We start from the raw sequence: 18,903 nt of genomic DNA on the forward strand, positions 1-18,903 counted from the left end.
ACACAGCGTATATAGTACATACGTGTGTATCTGTGTGTATATGAACACTCAAGATGGGCCAAAGTGAATATTTACCCCATGTATCAGAAGGTACTTGCAATGTACTAATAAAGTAGCAAAGACAAACTGAGACTTTTTCTAAATGGACAATTTATTTTGAAGGTTATGTTCCTCCTCAAAATAAGTTTCACAGGAGGCAATCAGAATTTCTGCCCTCCAATTTTAGCTCTGCTCCAGACACCCACTGTGGCCTTGTACAAGACACTTAAGCTCAGCTGCTCTATTTCTATTGGTAGATTAGAGTTTGTCTACACATCTCTTGGGGGTATGGCCAGGATTAATTAATTCTTACTCTTTATTACTTGCTAACTGCCTGCAGTGCATGAGAAGTAAAACACTGTACATCAAAAGTGCCTTTCACAGATTAAATGGTGCAATGAGTTGACTATTTCATATAGGTACCACTGCCCTGTACGGTTGGAAATGATTATTTGAGGGTAACAAACCCTAAATTGCCAACAGCTGAAGGATTTTCTTTTGGCACAATTCCTGCTGGACTGTGTGTTGTACTGGGAGCACCAGAGCAATGGGGTTTGTGGCCAAGGAATGCAGCAGTAGATCCCCATATACATTATGTTGGAGCAAGTCCAGAGGAGGCCAGCAAGTTGATTAGAGGGATGTAGCACCTCTCCCACAAGGAAAGGCTGAGAGAATTGGGATTGTTCAGCCTGGAAAAGAGAAGGCTTTGGGGTGACCTGCTTGTGACCTTCCAGTACCTGAAGGGAGCCTGCAAGAAGAATGGAGAGAGATTATTTACAAGGGCCTGGAGTGACAGGACAAGGGGAAATGGCTTCAAACTGACACAGAGTAGGTTTAGATATTAGGAAGAAATTGTTTATTGTGAGGGTGGTGAGGCCCTGGCACAGGTTGCCCAGAGAAGCTGTGGCTGTCCCATCCCTGGAAGTGTTCAAGGCCAGGTTGGAACGGGGCTCAGAGTAACCTGTTCTAGTGGAAGGTGTCTCTGTCCAGGCAGGAGGTTTGGAACTACATTATCTTTAAAGTCCCTTTGAACCCAGGATATTTTATGATTTCATGATTGTCAGGGTTATTTCCTATATACTTCAACATATTAAAATATTTTATATACTTCACCAGTTTTTCTCTCCACTGTTTGCTCGCAGTCAATGGTGGTGGATTTTGCCATCACATGATGATACAGTGTGATAAATCTCTGTTCTCTGATGAGTCAGCTTTGTGTGGGAACAAGTATGAGATGCTGACAAATTGCATCAGCACTGAAACTTCTGTCTCAGGCATCAACATTTTGATTTTTATCAGTGCTACCCAGGGCCATGGTATCAAAGTCTTTACTTTTTAAGTGAAAGTCTTCTCAGATCTCTTTCATCTTCCTTTTGACAGATGGGAAAGAGAGACATGACTGATGAGGTTATTTGCCAAAGGTCCCACAGGAAGCAAAAGCAGGAAAGAACCGTGGAGTCCAACTGCTGATCTTCCTCCTCAGAGAATCTGAAGAAATGTAACAACTTGCTATTTTCAGATTTAGTTCCACATGGCTCTTCCTGAAAGCTAATGAGGCTACAGCCTCATTTTCGGAGACGACATGATGGAGGTTTCCCTGACTCCATATGATGCACAGTACTTCTGTTTAGATGCGGTTTTGAGGAATGCTGGCTCTCATTCCAGAATTTCCAACAGCAAATTTTAGGCTGATTCCAAGCTAATATAATCCATCCCCTAAAAAGCCATAGCAAAGCAACTGGTATCCATCTCCACCACGGCAGTGCCGTGTCAAAATGATGTTAAACTGAGCAGAGTTTATTTTCCTGGAATGACCAAGGGAAAGAATTCTACTACACAGAGGGATCCCTGTGGCTGAGGAGCCCATCAGACATCAGGAGCTGGCCAAGTATGAAGAGAATGAAGAGTCTGCCAAGTCCTGCTCATGCCTCCCTGTGCCCTCTGGTAGTGCATGTCCTTCAGCACATCTCCAGGAGCCCAAACTCATCGCTCCAAATGCCTTGGCACACACCTCTTCTGCAGTAAATGGTGGGATGGGAAGTTTGAGCTTCTGAGGGAATTTCCATCAGTTGGAGAGAATATTGCTGTGGAGAACAATGTTATGTTTCTCTCCTGACCTCTGCAAAGCCCCTGCCTACTCCTGTGGACTGCTTTGGCAGGTTCTTTATCTTGTCTCTGTTAATATCAGAAGGAACAGTGATGCTTCCACTTGCTTTTATGTGTTTCTGCAGAGCTCTGTAGTTTTGATCTTCAGTTGCTGTAGAAAAGGGGTCACTGAAAAGGCTAAAAATTGCAATTTAATGTGCAGCATCAGAGGTGCTGGGAGGAATCTCTAGGGGTGGCAGATTCTACTGCAGGAATCCTGTTGGACAGGGCTTGGATCAACATGGTCTAGTGGAAGGTGTCTCTGCCCATGGCAGGGGGGTTGGAATGAGGTGACCTCTAAGGTCCCCCTCAACCCTGGCCATTCTATGATTCTATGAGGGAGGTTTTGCTAATGGTCAAAATATACATTTAAAAAAAATAAATTAATTAACTTAGACTACTAAAGAAACAAAAGTGAAACACTGCTTCCCTCCTGTGGTGACCTTCCTGATTGCACAGCAAAACACTGCAATAAATGGCACATTTTAAGTGATTTTTAAAAATTATTATTATTATGCTGATGACATTGCAGCTGAACAGTCACTCACATCCTGCTGTTATTGTTACAGTGCTGGAGTGACATTTCCAAAGCAGAACAGTGCTTTGAAGCACATGAAGCCCAGCTCTTGCTACTCGTCTGCGATGGAAGCCTTGAGAACCTTATCTCGTTACAACCTGCTGTTTGTGGACGAGTTCTCCTCTTACAGCTGCATTTGAATTGATTCTCTGCTCTGGTGGGTGCAGGAGTGTAGTGTATCAGTGTGCTAAATAATGAAAGGGGTGAGTGGCAGCAGGACAAAGGGAGCACACGTGGATGCAGGCTCTGCTCCGGTGCAGCAGGAGCTGGTTTACAGCTGCTGGGGCACTGAACTGGCACAGAGAACAGACCAGACAAGGGCTTTGTTATTACCATTTCTGCATTTGCTGCTATTATCAATACTGTATTAGTATCTGGAGGGCTCATTCAGGGTCCCATGTCTCCACCTGAAGTAGTCAAGGTCAGGCTGGATGGAGCTCTGAGAGACCTGGTCTGCTGGAAGGTGTCCCTGCCCATGGCCGGGGGGTTGTAATTAAATGATCTTTAACTCTTCCAACCCAAACTGTTCTGTGATTCTATGATTCTATCACACTGAAGTTTCAAAAGAAAGACATGGGGATGTAGGATGTGGTTTACTTTAGAAAAGGAACATAGCAGCGGCATGAGAAAAATATCTGTGGTCATGAATAAGTGAAAAGAAACAGGGCAAGATATTAAAATTTTCCTTTTTTTCTGTTCTTTTTGTTGTACAAGAATGAAGGGATGTACTATCAATGGTGAAGGGGTAAGTCAGGGCTGAACAAGCAACAGTTTTTTTCATTCTCCCAGGCAACCAGCAACAGGACAAGAGAAAATGGACTCAAGCTGTGCCAAGTGAGGTTCAGGTTGGATATGAGGAAGATTTTCTTCATGGAAAGGGTTGTCAGTCTTTGGAGGGGGCTGCGCAGGGAGGTGGTGGAATCTCCATCCCTGGAGGTGTTCAAGGAATGACTGGATGTGGCACTCAGTGCTCTGGTCACAACTTGGACTCAATGGTCATGGAGATCTTTTCCAATCTTAATGATTCTGTGGTTCTGTGATTCTGAGTACAGAGTGGAAGAAATTCATACCACCCAGGACCCACTGCTTCTCTTTTAGCTTTGAGCTTATGAACACCAAAAATTCCTCTTGGAAAGAAGTTTGTGAGCTTCTCTGTTCCTGGATTTTAGCTCTGCTTCCCAAATGCAAAGCATTTGAAATCAAAGAGCTATTTCTAGAAGAATATACAGACAACCTTCTCAGACAGGACTGAAAATTGGGTTCATTTGAGGAGAAATCATACAGGTTTTGGCACAGGGAGAAGGAAGGGTGGAAAAGGAAAGATGCTACCTCCTGTCATAATGCTTCTGATAAAATTAAAGCTGAGACAGATGGTAATGATACAGGCTAATGTTACCATATGGCAGAATCAATCATGCAAAAAATATGCTGCTTTAAGGAACGTGTGAAACTGATAGATGTTAATATTCCAAATATTTTAGATTTGTGTCTTGAGCATTCTCACAGGCTGTGGAGCTGGAAGAAGATTCTTATGCTCAGGAAGTGTTTGCCTGGACTGGAGTTAAGCTCCAGTGGGTTATTCATTCTTCCTCTGCTCTCCTCACTGGTAGGAAACATCTGGCCAACAGTAGTTTGTGTCTGGGCAGGTGCTCACCCAGAAGGGAAATGAGGACTGGGAAAAAGGAGCAAGGTCTCACTGCATTTGCAGGGCAAGTCAGGGGCACTGTCACCACCAGGTTGTCCTTGTTCTACAGTTTTCCAGGAAATCTGAAGGAGAGACACTGTGGGCCAAAGCCTCAGGGGCTGGGACTTCCCACACCTCCCTGTAGCAGGGGAGGGGAGTGAGAGGAGAAGGCAGAAGGGTTAATGGCTGTGAGCCCAGATCTCTTCATTTCTATCAGTCAACAAAGAAAACCAGAAATCATGATGGTGCCATCACTGACCAGGTGCCTCCAAGGCAAGGAATGATACAACTTGGCTCCCAGATTCTTGTCAGCTCTTAGTTCCTAATAATGACTTGCAGTATTCAGAGATGAATTGCTTTGTTCGCTTTTCTATGACTGAGCTTTACATGAAAAGGGGAAAAAGGCCACAAAACCTCAACCTGAAAAAGATCCCCAGCACGGCAGGACACATTCACATTGAATCGTTGGATGACTTCACCTGGATGTACATCAAAAGCTCGTCTCTTCTTACGACTATCGTCTCTGAGGAGAAGCTTATTTTATATGTACTGTGGCTCCATCGAGTTGGTGGAATTACATCAGGGATGCTAAACTTGGATGAAAATCTGTTTTGAAGTTTTGATGATGATACTAAAGAAAAGCAACAGTGACAACAAGAGATCTTGGCTTGTGATGACTATTGTTTGTCCCCTATGCTGTATAGTGCCTCGGGATGTAGAATAGGATTCTATTGTTGTATTTCCAATAAACAAAGAGGCAGTTTCTCTTCATGCCTTATTAGATAGTCTTTGTATGAATGAAGGAAAATAACATGTCTATGTGAGACAGAGCACGGTGTAAATGATCCTCCTTGGCCGGTCCTGGTGGGGACGTGACCTCCAGTGCATGTGGAGAACCCAGCGAGGGAGACACAGAGCCAAGATTAAGAATCCATTAATTCAGATAGATAAACGTTGCTTTATTTTCCACTTCAGCATTCCACACTCTTCTGCAAACCAGTTCCAGCAATTTAAACTGAAGGGATGTGGGGATTAGAGCAACTCTGTCAGGACTGGAAACCTTAAAGGGTGATCGTTCAGCAGAAGTGGTGCTAAGGAGTGATCTCCAGTATTTCTACCAGGAAACTTCCTTCCTGTATTACAACTAACATGACAGCCTGGATTCATGTCACCTGATGTCACACCTGCAATCTGCTGACCAAAGACACTCATGATAGGAAAAACCTGAAGACATGGGAAAATGGTTTAAATATTTATATTAGTAGAGCATCACATCCTGCATATGGAAATAGGAAAGACCTCTTGCTGCGTCTAAGAAGAAACACTTTTTTGGGAATGGTGGCTGGTAAGTGACCATTTCTGAGGTTTCCTCTGTCATTTGGCTTTGTCAACATGCAATGCCAGGTCCAGGAGATGAACTGGCTGGGTAGAGTGAACTCCATCAGAATCACAGAATTACTGAGGTTAGAAAAGACCTCTAAAACCATCTACTGACTGATCCTCACCTTGTTACCCATACCAGAGCACTGAGTCCCATGTCCCATCCTTCCTTGAACACCTCCAGGGATGATGACTCCACCACCTCCCTGGGCAGCTGCTTCCAATGCCTGACAATCCTTTCCATGAAGAAATTCTTCCTGATGCCCAGTCTTAATCTCCCCTGGCACAGCTTGAGACCTTTTCCTCTTGTCCTATCTCTTGTTCCCTGGGAGCAGAGCTCGACCCCCACCTGGCTCCACCCTCCTGTCAGGGAGTTGGAGAGAGTGAGAAGGTCCCCCCTGAGCCTCCTTTTCTCCAGGCTGAGCCCCCCCAGCTCCCTCAGCTGCTCCTCACAGGACTGACTCTCCAGACCCTTCCCCACCACTGTTCCTTCCTGGACACTCCCCAGCCTCTCAATGTCTTTCTTGCATTGAGGGGCCCAGGATTGGACACAGCACTCGAGGTGTCTCACCAGAGCATCCTTCAGGACTTGGAGGGCTCATGTGCTCACAACATCACACTTCCCACAGCACTGCTGTCCCCAGAGTAAAATTCTGCCTTAAATAAGAAGATCACTCCTATTGTGCAATACTAGCTTTTTTCTCCATTTAAGCTCTCCCTTACAAAGTTACCTTCTAATGAATAAACCTTGGGAAAAAAAATGGGTTTTGCCAAATATAAAAAGAAAAAAATCTGTGAACTTCCACCATTTCTGTCAATGCCAACAGTATCTGTACACACTGTAATCAGAAAAGAAATACTCTCCAAACAGACAGAAGTGATAAAGTAATTTGTATCATCATCTTTTCAGCGATGCTTTGATAGTTATTTCTCATTTTGTATTCCTACGTTTGATTTTTCCTGCCTAAGCCTGTTTTTTCTCATTTGCCCTCATTGAGTTTCAGCTGACAGATTTTGTCCCATTATCCAAATCAGCCTGAATTCAGGACTTGTCATCTGTAATTTTTACAATACCTCCAAGCTCATAAAATTGTATTATTTTTGCTATCATGCAAATGAGTTATTAATGGACATGATGAATTAAACAAGCTCCTCTGTCCCCCTTTGAATTGGCCTGTTTGGGAACTGTATTTTCTCCTGCTTATGCACCTAAATTATGGTGCTTTTGTTTATGTTCTTATTTTGTTCACATGCCCCTAATTTGCTCATGAGACTGTCATGAGACTGAGTACACAGACTTTTTACAGTCAGGATATTTTACATCTGCTTCTCCCTTGTCCATCAGACCTGTTATTCTGTCAGAGGAGGAAATTAAATTGATTTTATGTGATTTGTTCTTGAGAAACCCATGCTGGCTTTTTCTTGTAATTTTATTATCTTCAAGGTGTTTATATTGATTATTTAATAATTTGTTCCAGTATCTTTCCAAGAAATAGAGTTAGGTAGGCTGGTGGATCACTCCTGGGGCTTCTTTTTCTCATTTTTAGAGCTAAGGCACCATTCGTTTCCCCTGTCCCTTGTCATCTGCCACCATCTTCTCACAGATACTCACTAATGCTTTAGAAATTTCCTTGGCGGGTTCACAAGTGCTCTGGGATGGATTCCATTAGCTCTACTGACTTGAGGACATCCACACATTTCCATAGGTGTCCTTTCTGTATTCTAGCTTCCATGAGCAGCTCCTTTCTAGTACCAGATGATGCTTTGGTGAGGGAAAATGATGCAACAAAGCAAGTGCTCTGCAAAGCAGAGCCCAGGCACAGATGGGCGAGTGCCAGGCAGGGAGCTGGGAAGTCTCTACAGCACAGAAATGGTGCCCCTCGCACAGACCTGAAGGAAAAATGAGACCACAGTTTTGCAGCAATTATCTCTAGAGCTCCTGCTACCAAACAGGGATTATTTCCTCATTGTGTGCTCGCTCATCTGAGCTGCAGGACACTCCTGAAGGCTACAGAATAATCAGCTAAATTGGGAAATGCTCTGCGATGTTGGTTATACACCCAAACTGGTCTGTGAGGACATCTATGGCCCACATAAGGATGCAGGTGCATTTGAGGGTTTCTGGCAGTTTTGAACCTGTAACTGTAAATTTGAGAAAAGGAATTGGAGTATCAGCACAAAGCACCTGCTGCGCTGGGTACTTCGGGACACATCACTTGCTGATTCAGCCATGGTTCAGGTGATAGCCCATGTCCAAGGCCACGTCAGGACCTTCAAGAGAGACTAGGCATTTTCTGCATCTTTATTTGAGTGCATTTTTGCTGGTCTGAATCCAGAAAACTCGCACTAGTGCAGCCTTACAGAAACAAGAGACCCTGCTGGTGCCAAAGGCACAGGAACACTCATGATGGTTTGAGTGCCTAGGACACTCCAAGTCTTTATTTGTGTGGTGCTGCTGGACCACAGAGGCATCGTGGCATTTCACTTAAACATGAAAGTGTTAATTATCATTGGGCAGGCAGATGGAGAGAGCACAGTGTAAGACTGAAATTTCCACATAATTTATTTCATTTATTAATTATTAACTCCCAGACTGTTAGGAATACATTTACAAGGTCTGGGAATTAAAGTGGGTAAGATTAGATCATGCTCCTACCTTTCACAACAATTCAGCTTTTTATTAAATTTCCATCCAGGAGGAAACTTTATGCTGATGAAATTATTTGAGGAACTATTATAAAGAATCATAAAAAATCCAAATTACATTCAGTGCAGCAGAAAGAGGAGGTTTTATGAGATTTGTTAGAAAGCATTTATCACCTGGAAACACACCACAGTCAGCTAAATCCACTTTGCTCTTAATTTAACTGCTCAAAAGTGACTGGATGACTTTTTGTTAATACTTAAATCACCCAAAGCAATTACAGAGCATTACATACATCTCATTAAGCTTCAGACCACTAGGGTGAGCCAGACTATAGCCAATGCCAGCTCTTGTGCAGCGTGAAATGGAAATGACATCTCAGATCACGAGATTCAGAACAAACAAGTCAAAATGTGTGATTAGGGCTCCTGCTTGTCATCTCAGTACTAAAATGCTTTACCCCTCCCCTTGCCCCACTCCCTTGGAAGGCTGGATCCATCTGTGCCAAATGGTTGAAATGGCTCCTTCAAGTGTCTTTGAAATCCTGTCCTCTTCATGCATGAAGAACACTGGGTGCCCGACATCACCTATTTCTTGTCCTGGGGCTTTCAAGGTCCTGAATTTCATTCTGTGACTCGGGATCTCTCTAATCTCAATGAACTGTGCCAGCAAAAAGCCTGAAAAAACAGCCATGATGATTAGAGGGATGTACCATGAAAGGCTGAGAGAATTTGGATTGTTCAGCCTGGGAAAGAGAAGGCTTTGGAGCGACCTGATTGTGGCTTTCCAGTACCTGAAAGGAGCTGACAAGAAAGATGGAGAGAGATTATTTACACGGGCTTGGAGTGACAGGACAAAGGGAAGTGGCTTCATCCTGATAGAGAGTAGGTTTAGACTGGATATTAGGAAGAAATTCTTCCCTGTGAGGATGGTGAGGCCCTGGCACAAGTTGCCCAGGGAAGCTGTGACTGTCCCACCCCTGGAAGTGTTCAAGGCCAGGTTGGAGAGGGCTTGGAGCAACCTAGTGCTAGTGGGAGGTGTCTCTGCCCATGGCTGGGGGTTGGAACGAGATGAGCTTTGAAACCCTGAAAGTGAAGTAAAACAGTGCCCCTTCCTCCTCATGGATTTGTAATAACTTTCAGTGGAGAAAATCTATGACTATTTGCAGTAGAGAGCATTGCAAATTACATTGGGGCTTTCTTATTTAAGGAAAAACTTCTTCAAATAGTTTGAAAAAAGCCTGCCAAATATTTGTGTATAGCATTGCTGGATGAACAAACAGGGCTCTGCAGGATAGCACAGTCAGCTGGGCATCATTTCAGTTAAACACTCACATATTTCTCCCTGTTCATGTTCTTCCAACACCAGAAAACAAAGCTGCAGTTTGCTATTATTTATCCCCTGCACTCACTGATGTCAGTCACTGAATAGCCCTTCAGGAGATTTTACTGCCCTGAACAGACTGCAAAAATGTGGGCTGTTATCTCAGAGCAGATTGAGCCCATTGATACTGGGGAACAGTTCTCCAGCTCTTGAAAATCTCCCCTGGTAGTGTCATGTCCTTGTTAACAAGTTTTGGTAGACCTGGGCTGGCTGAACTAGTTCAGTGATTGCTTCTCTTTCCTAAAGCTTAACTCAAAAAATCTCTGCTTTGCTGTAGTCAGACAGAGCTTGGAGGCTTTTCCTTGCAAACACTGGCTCCTGTTGCAGTGAGAAATGATCCTAGAAGACTGAGGTTTAGGCAGGTACTTGGTGGACTGTGCACTGCAGCATATTTTTTCTGTTTGACTTATCTCCTGCACATCTCCAGCATCCAATTTATAGGTGAATGGCAGAGCTGCTAGGTTTGCTGCTAGGTGAGAGATTTCAAGCAATTTTAGGAATTCTAAACCATTTTCTGCTCTTTTGTTACAGCAAGGATGGAAAAGACTGAGACCCTTTATTACATTGAAATAAATCTTAAGGGAATCAAACCTCATAGCCACGTCTTCCATCGGGTCTTCAGAGCACACTGTAGTCCAGGATGGAGACTGGCAAACTCATTCTGAAGAAATTCACTTGTCCAAGAGGCAACATTAACCTAGAATCATAGACTGTGGAGGAAACTCACCTCAGGAAAATCTAGCAGCAACAGCAGGCCCATGCAAGTTTTTAACTTGTAAAACAATATTTACTTGTAAGAGCCAACAGACAACTCCAAGAAAACGTGATCATAACTTTTCTTCAGCAGAGCCATTTCTTTCTGGTTTATGGCCCTGGCTTTGAACAGCTCCATCATTGTCAAGAAAGTGACACTCGGTGCAAGATGACAAACATGGGACGTGTTAAATACCAGCACATGCCTGTAGCAGTGAGCTTTGGGGGACCCTATTTGTAAGAGCGAGCCACCTGATTTGCTTCCTGAGGGAGGAAAACACACGCCAAAAGAACAGACACCCATAAAATCATCAGTGTTTGGCTTTCTTGGGCATGTAGAAGCCACAGAGCCATTCCACAGGTCCTAGACAATGAATTATGAATGATGAGAGATAAAAAATTGCCCTCTGTGGTGCACTTCTCTCAGGTTGTTGTCACTCAGCAGTAAAATCCAATTTACAAGTGTTTCCCTCCCTTCATGCTTCCCACTTCCCTTCCCCAGTCCTGTTTGTGGGAGGGTGTTCCTCATCCCAGATGTTTTCAGTGCTCTCCAAACAAACAATCTCCATGTTGCATCTGCAGCACTGAGGTGACAGCAAGGGAAGAGGTGGAAAAGTACCTCTCCAGCTGCCTTCACTGCTGAAAGGAGTGCTTATGTCATGACACCCTTGATCTCCTTAGGTCTCTTTATCCTAATTTTCTGTGTAAGTTTGTGTTTCTTTTCTTGAATACCTTCCAGTTCCCACCCTACAAACTCCTCTTGCTTTTCTTATCTCCTTCCATTCATGAAAGAAGGACTGAGACTGTCCTTCTCCCTGATGGAGTTGCTTCCATCTCCCAGCTTCTCAGTCACATTGTGTGGAGATGGTTAAAGTCCTGGGCTGATAAACAGAGTACTGAAGAATGGTTTTTCCACTTTGCCAGGCAGCGGAAAAAAGGCTCTCCTGATGCTCCTGGTGCCACACAGCTCCGTCAATGCACTTAGTGGGCTTTTGGGAACAAAGCATAAATATTTCAGAAGGGTGCTTTAGTAAGTGTTTGTTTGCTCAGAAGCTGTTGATTCCTTCTTGGGTAGTTGCTATGGTAAAACACGTTGATTTAAACAGGAATAATGATTCTCTCCTCATGTCTGTATATATGTTAGCTCTTGCAACCCATCTCACAAGCAAAAGGGATGGCTCTGAGATGGCAGTGCTTGGCACAGCAAGGCTTCATGGAGCACTTCGGAAAGCTCCTGCAAGGGCAGAACTTGTCTGATTCTCTGAGGCACATTATGGTACTGCCTGTCCCAGACCTTCTGTCAGAGAACTGAGGCATCAAAACTCACCTCTGTCTCCCCTTCTGCGGGAGAGTGTCCAGAGCATGGGACTTTGAATTCCATCCTCACAGCATGTTATTTCTGGATCTAAAGAAGATCCAAACTGCCCGGGTGGCAGAGATGAGGGGTGTCATCTGTTAGTCTGCTTAACCACCTTTTGGAAAGGAGCTGGAGTTGATGATAGAGAAGTACTGCCAAAAAGTACAATACACATAGAGAAAACATGCTACAGCAAAGAAACAAAAATAGAAAGACTAACTTAGATAAGGCCCTGATGGGACTGATGGACTGTGCCATGTCGGCTGTGCTTGTTTAAACCTGTCTTTTTGTATTTATATCGTAGATTCCAGCATCTCTCACTTGGAATCTTCTTCAGAAGTGCTGGCTGATTTCTGTTCAGCAGGAGCACACATCCCTGTGTCTTCACCAACAATAACAGTGCTTAGCAAAGACGTGCTAAGAAGTGTGACCTGGACAGGAGAGGGGATGTCCTTTGTGATGCTGTAGGGTGGTTGACATGGGAACGGTAGCTCACCATACGGCATGTTCTTTCTTTTAAACCAGCAGGGAACTTTAATTATTCAGACTGAGAAACAGGCTGAAGGAACTGCTCAAAATGCCTTGTGCTGAGGCCAGTCTGTTCCCCTTAGTGATCAGATGTTTGGTGTCTCTCTTCCCCATTTGTATTCCTGCTCTGTGCCAGAGACAAACGGGAGGTGGCACATGCAGCTTCGGCAGGGTAGGCGCTTCCTGAGATCTTCTGCTGAACCTCCTCCCTGCTCCTCCCTGCTCCTCTCTGCTGCTCTGCCATGCTGGTATGATGGGATCTCTCCAGTCAGCTGCTGGATAACTCAGAGGTGACAAAAGGTCTTAAAACATGCTGGGTCCAAAAACTTTAACGCCAGGAATGAGGGTCCTGCCGTATCATGGGGATCCTGGGAAGCCACAGAACCAGTCGGTGCTCACTGCAAACACCCTCTGGAATAACCCCCCCGCCCTCGCAGCTGCCTCACAGCCACGGCTGTTCTTGGGAAATGATCATTTTCGACATTTCATCTTCAACACTTCATCTCACAGCCGGTTCTCTCTCCACTGTGCACTAAAGGTCTATTAACAATAATGTGACACCTCGGAGATTCTAATAAAACCCCAAAAGTTTAGATCAATAGTTAATTAGCTGGGCCCTGCTGGCAGATGGTGCAGTTGGATGGAGCTGTCAGAGCACAGCAATCTTCTGTGTTAAGTCTTGTCATCTCTGAAAATTTGGGACAGAGATGGTATTGTGAGCTTGCTGTACATTCAGAAAACTCACCCAGACATCTATACGTGGATACAAGGGACTAACAGGTGGTCTAGGAACTGGGATAACACACTACTTGTATCTCTGCATCTCCTTATTTTTAGCTTTGCAAAGTGGTTTCTATGTGCTTTAAAGCAAATTGTAAAGTCTATGTGGGTCTGCCTTGCAACTACTGAGATTTGATCAAATTTATTGTCAGAAGTTAAAACAACCAAACCCAGAGAATGCCCCATAAACCCTTTTTGTAATACCTACAATATGAAACATATGTTATATTTTCAGTGATTTCTTTCTTTCTTTATGTGGGTTGCAAATTAACTCGGAAATAAACACTGCAAACATCAATAAATATTTCATCTTTTGGCCTTCAGGCTTAGTTATTCACTAATAACTTACAGGGCACAGCCAAAGAAAAATAATTCTCTCCTCATTATTTTCTGGTTGAACGACTGAAGAGCAGAAAAAGACCCACTCCACTATTGTTTTCCTCTGCTGCAGTAGCCAATATTGCCCGTGATCTGTTCAAGGCAGAGTCGGGAAAACAATTTGTAAGTGATGCCAGGAACATAACACAGTAAGATGTCCTGAGGGCTCTCAGTTTGTACAGGGTATTAGCAGCTGAGACAATGGAGAATTTTTTTAAATTCTTCAGAAATAACATTATTTTTTTTCCAGAACAGGTAAATTTACTCAGACTAGAACTTTCTGTGGGGAAAAAAAATCTGAAGAGAGTACTGGAAGCATTTCTAAACCTCAGGTTTTGAGCTGGCAATGGTGAGAGACAGGATTCTCTGAGGGATTTGCTGATTACAGGCATCCTGGGGAGGCATTCATGGATTTTAGCCCTGATGTCCACCGTATTCTTCCTTTCCCACAGTGCCCTGACAGAGAGCAAAAAGGATTACTGGGAAACCTGGGTGTGTTTTCTAAAATGGAAAAAACTCCCACCTTTATTTCTGAGAAACCTGGCTTTAACCCCAAAACAACACACAAAATGGGGTCACAAAGAGCACCCCAGGCAGAGCAGGGATGGGAGAGGGGTTCTGGGGAGATCCTGGGGCTGGCTTTGGGAACAGGAGCTTTGCTGAGGACTGGGTTTTCCTTGGCACTGCTGCTCAGAGGCATTCCAGCAATGTGGACAGGACCTCAATTCACCAGGAAATCTATTTTTGCGGTTTTCCTCCCTGCAGCAGGAGGTCAGGCACAGGTAGAATATTGTTCAGGATTTCATACACTGAGGCGGCCCGGGAGAGTCCCCACTTCCTTCAATAGAGTTTGGAACAGGTTCTGGAAAATAAACAAAGCCCCCAAAAACCCCTCAGCCTTTTTACTTGTCCAGGAGCAGTGTTGGCTGCTGACTTTGCAGGCACTATTTTTACACCTGAAGTGTTTCCAAGCTCCCAAGAGCTTAACAGAGCAACTCCAGAGGAGACATCCACTGGGAAAGGGCTCTGCTGAGCAAAAGAGGTTTCTTCCTGTTTATTAGCTGGAGACATTCTGTTTAAAAGCAAGAGGCAGTGTCTTTGTCTCTCTGTTGCACGAGGAAGCCCTGGATTCATTTCCCCTGCCTTGCTTACTGGCCAGTGAAAACAATTACAAACAAAGTCCTAGCTCACAAAAAAAAAACAAAACAACAAAACAAAACAAAAAAAACCAAAAAAAGCCCCAAAAAAACCAGATTCCTGCCCTTGGGTTTGCCTGTGGAGATGGTGAATGATAAGCATCTAGGTTCCAAAGTGGATCCCATCACAGTCCTGTCTGAGGGCTGCACTGGAGATGGTGATTCTCATGACTTGTGTACACTGGCCATGCTGAGCCTGTCTGTCCAGGCATCCCAACTTGTGATCCACAAGAGGTCAACATTTATTATTCACAGGCTCCAACAGGTCCATGTCCTTCCTCTCCTGGAGACCCCTGAGCTCTGTGCAGCACTGCAGGTGGGGTCTCACCAGAGCAGAGCAGAGGGGCAGAATCCCCACTCTCGACCTTGTCCAGGTCATCCTGGATGGCATCCCATCCTTCAGGTGTGCCAGCTGCATCACCCACATCAGTGTCATCTGCAAACGAAAATTTCTTCCCACAAAGCAGGTGGCCATCCTTCCCCATGCCCAGATGAGTGGGAACTGCAGCCTTACAGAGGACAGGGATCTGAAGCATTTAAAAATAATACTCTTTCTTTTCTCTGAATGGAGGAACATCTGAGGGTCAATCAGCTCATTCTGTTCCTTCCCCAGAAGCCACTGAACAGTTTCTGAAGTGCTTCTAAGGTTATTGTGACCATGCCTTGACAATTTCTGTAACTGTTCAGGGCCTGGTATCAGTGGACCAAAATGAGCAGAAAAATAAGAATAGGGCTGTGGCCTTGACCACACCGAGCATTACACATCTGTTCACCCAGCAGGGGGTTGGCCCAAAAAGGTTTTTATCTCACCAGCTGCAAAATACTGATTTCCCCCCAGTCCAAAGGCAGCAAAAGTAAAGAAGGAGATATCTTTTTTTCTGGCTCCAAAATGCTCCATGTTTCTGCTCACTCCAGTCCTTCCACTGGAGAAGGATGCGGTGTGCGTGTCTGGCATGCACATCCCTCTTGCCTCTCTGACGTGTTGTGTTCCCTGTTTTCCAGCCAAAGCCAGGATGGACACAGCCAGGAGGTGACTGTGGGGCTGTGCAGCTGTGTTGGTGCTCTCATGGTACCCACTGACTGCCAGGCCCAGCTGATGGGGAGCCCACACCCTCCTCTGCTGAGCTCTTAATCTGCACCACTGGAACCCGGCAGTCTGGAGTTGTCATTGCTTTCCTGGAGCACCAGGCAGTGACAGACACACAGGGAGATACTGGATAAACCCACATGCTATTCCTGATAGCACTGCCTGGTACTGGTGTGGAGAAAGTTTAGCTTTGCTTGGAATGATGCATCCCAGGGCAGAAAGAGCCTTTCTCCTGCAGGGACTGCAGCTCAAGGTGCTTCTGAGGGAGCAGGGAGGGGACTGCAGAGCACGCCACGTGTTCATTAGCTTGTCAGATTTTGAACACTGCAAATGAGAAGGAAATAACCCAGCTCAGCTCTCCATCCAGCCTTTGGAGAGCTGCAGGATGACTTCAGTCCATGCTGGAGTTGAGCAGAGGGCCAGTAGCTCCTTCAAGACGAGGAAGCCAGAGGGGTGCTCTGCATGTGTACAGCGATGTCCAGCCCCCTGAAGGCTGCTGGGCGATGGTCCATCTTCTGTACGTGCTGGCTCACAGGCCTGGTGTCCTTTTGCTGAGCTTGCAAAGTAACATGGGTTGGAAGGAGCCCTGAGCAACCTGGCCTAGTGGAAGGTGTCCCTGAGCACAGCAGGGGTTTGGAACAGGATAATTTTTAAGGTCCCTTCCAGCTCAAACCATTCTGTGATTCTAAATCGTGGAGACAGTGCTGGCCAAACCCCACCCAGAGATGCTCTAGTGTGGCCGGGGTCACCGCCTGGGACCCTGGAGCCCAGGGCAGCCCAGGACCACCACGAGTGCTCGGTGTGTGCATGTGTGTGTTGGTGCCTGGGTGCAGCCTTGGTACGAGGCTGATGGCTCGTTTGCTCACCCTCTGACAGATTTTGGGAGAGTTCAGGACATTGCATCAGAGGAGAATTGGTGCCTTCCCTCCCCACTCTGGACTCCTCACTGCTCTCTACAACAACCTGAAAGAGGGTTGTGGTGAGCTGGGGGTCGGTCTCTTTTCCCAAGTGACAAGTGATAGGACAAAGTGAAATGGCCTCAAGTTGCACAGAGGGAGGTGTAGTTTGGATATTAGGAAAAATTTCCTCACTGAAAGGGTGCAATGATGGGATCACCATCACCTGAGGGATTTAAAAGATGTGTAGACGTGGTAAGTGGGGATGTTGTTTAGTGGTGGGCTTGGCAGTGCTGGAGGAATGGTTGGACTTGATGATCTTAAAAGTTTTTTCCAATCTGAATGACTCTGTGATTCTGCCCCAGGCAAACCTTTCCACTGGGAAGTAGTTCTGTAATCTTGCTATTTCCTGGTTTTCCTCAGCAAACTCACAGTTTTTCATTTTATAGTTTCTGGATGATTTCATGCTTTCAAACCTCTGATTTTGTTTTTATGTTTTTTCTTTATGTTGTTCAAAGAACAGGCCAGCTGTGAAAACAAAGGATATTTAAAAATTGAAATCTGATTACTTTGTTTTTAGCCCCTAAACAGACCATCTACTTTTAAAAATATTGAAACAATATGGGGTTTGACTTTATCAAAATGCTTTTTTCTTCCACCTCAACTTTTGTTTATGGAAGGACTCAATGAATTCAAGCCTTTTTGTGGGGAGAGGGTTGTAAACCTACTGTTCCCTCAGAAACAACTCCCAGAGCATTATCTTCCAGTTTCTTAATCTTTAGCAAGTCTTAGCTGAATCACTCTCAAATTCTACTGTAATCACATGCTTTTCACACAATAACTGCTTACAGACAACTTCTGCCTGTTTCCATCTGTGCTTTATCAGCAGCCACTGCTCAAACAGTATTTTCTGTCAATAGCTGTCAGGAGTTCCCAGGATACTAATGTGTTTGGGCCACGTGGATACTGAGAAACTCAGAAACAGTTAGGAGAAAAATCAACCCTCAAAAAGTTCCTTCTAAAGGGAAAAAGGCCCCCAAGGAAAATTCAAAGGTAAGAGGATGAGAAGTGTCACCAACGGAGTGGGAGTAAGTCTTTTGCACCCCCAGAGAACCTATTTCCCAGCCTTGGTCCCTCCAGGGTGCTGGTGTGATGGGGCAGCTGTGCCAGGAGCTGATGGAAGAAGGAGGAGTTAAGGTAATCCCAGCCTCCTGGCCATATCCAGGTTATGGGTAGCATTACAAGCACCCTGGTCCCAGGAAACAGCAGGGAGCACAGGCACCTGCTCCCATTCAGAATCCTGCACTAGCCTGGCACAAGGATGGAGACAATCCCCCAACCTCCACTCACTGTGTGGCATCGGATGAGTCGCTTCTTTTCCTTCTGAATTCGGGAAGTCTGAGCCCAGCTTCCTGTGGGATGAAGGATGAGAAGTGGGATGTCCAGGGAAGCATCATGGATCAGTTCAGGCCCTCCCGAGGGCAGCGGCTGCCTCTGAGCCCACTGAGTCGATAACAGCAGTGCCCTGCAAATCCTCTCCAGGCAATGAATCCCTTTTTACTCAAGAGGTTTATTCAGTTACTCTCGGCTATTTTCAGTAGGGAAGGCATTTTTATTGTGGCAATTCAATAAATTAGCAGGGATTGGTGTCAGTAACCTCTTGCCACGTCAGAAATGCAAAGCTTCATGTGGCACCAATCCCATTATGGACCTAATCTCATCTCCTCTCTACAGATAACTGTGTGATAAAGGATCAGGTTTCCTTGGCTGCATTTATGAGTGTGCTAAGCTTATCCCCTCCTCATTCCCTACAGGAGAGAGGTTTTCACCTCCCCACCCCTCCCGTAATTATTCCCTCTCTGCTAGCAGAGCGTGGCAGGTTTGGCTCTTGAAATCTCCTTAATATACTATTTATGTAGACAATATTCTCCTCTCAGTGGGTCTCCACTGATGGCATTTCTCTCCGCTCTTTTTCCCTCTCCACTCTCTGTGATTCTTCCTGCTGTGACCTTTCAAAGCATTTCAAAGGGTCTTCCTGAAGAAGCAGTACTTACAAGGAGAGAGGAGAACCAGGTT

This window comes from Pipra filicauda, unplaced genomic scaffold (genome assembly GCF_003945595.2).
Source record: "Pipra filicauda isolate LSUMZ 115617 unplaced genomic scaffold, ASM394559v2 scaffold3_size10097308_pilon, whole genome shotgun sequence".
In the NCBI taxonomy this organism is placed as follows: Eukaryota; Metazoa; Chordata; class Aves; order Passeriformes; family Pipridae; genus Pipra; species Pipra filicauda.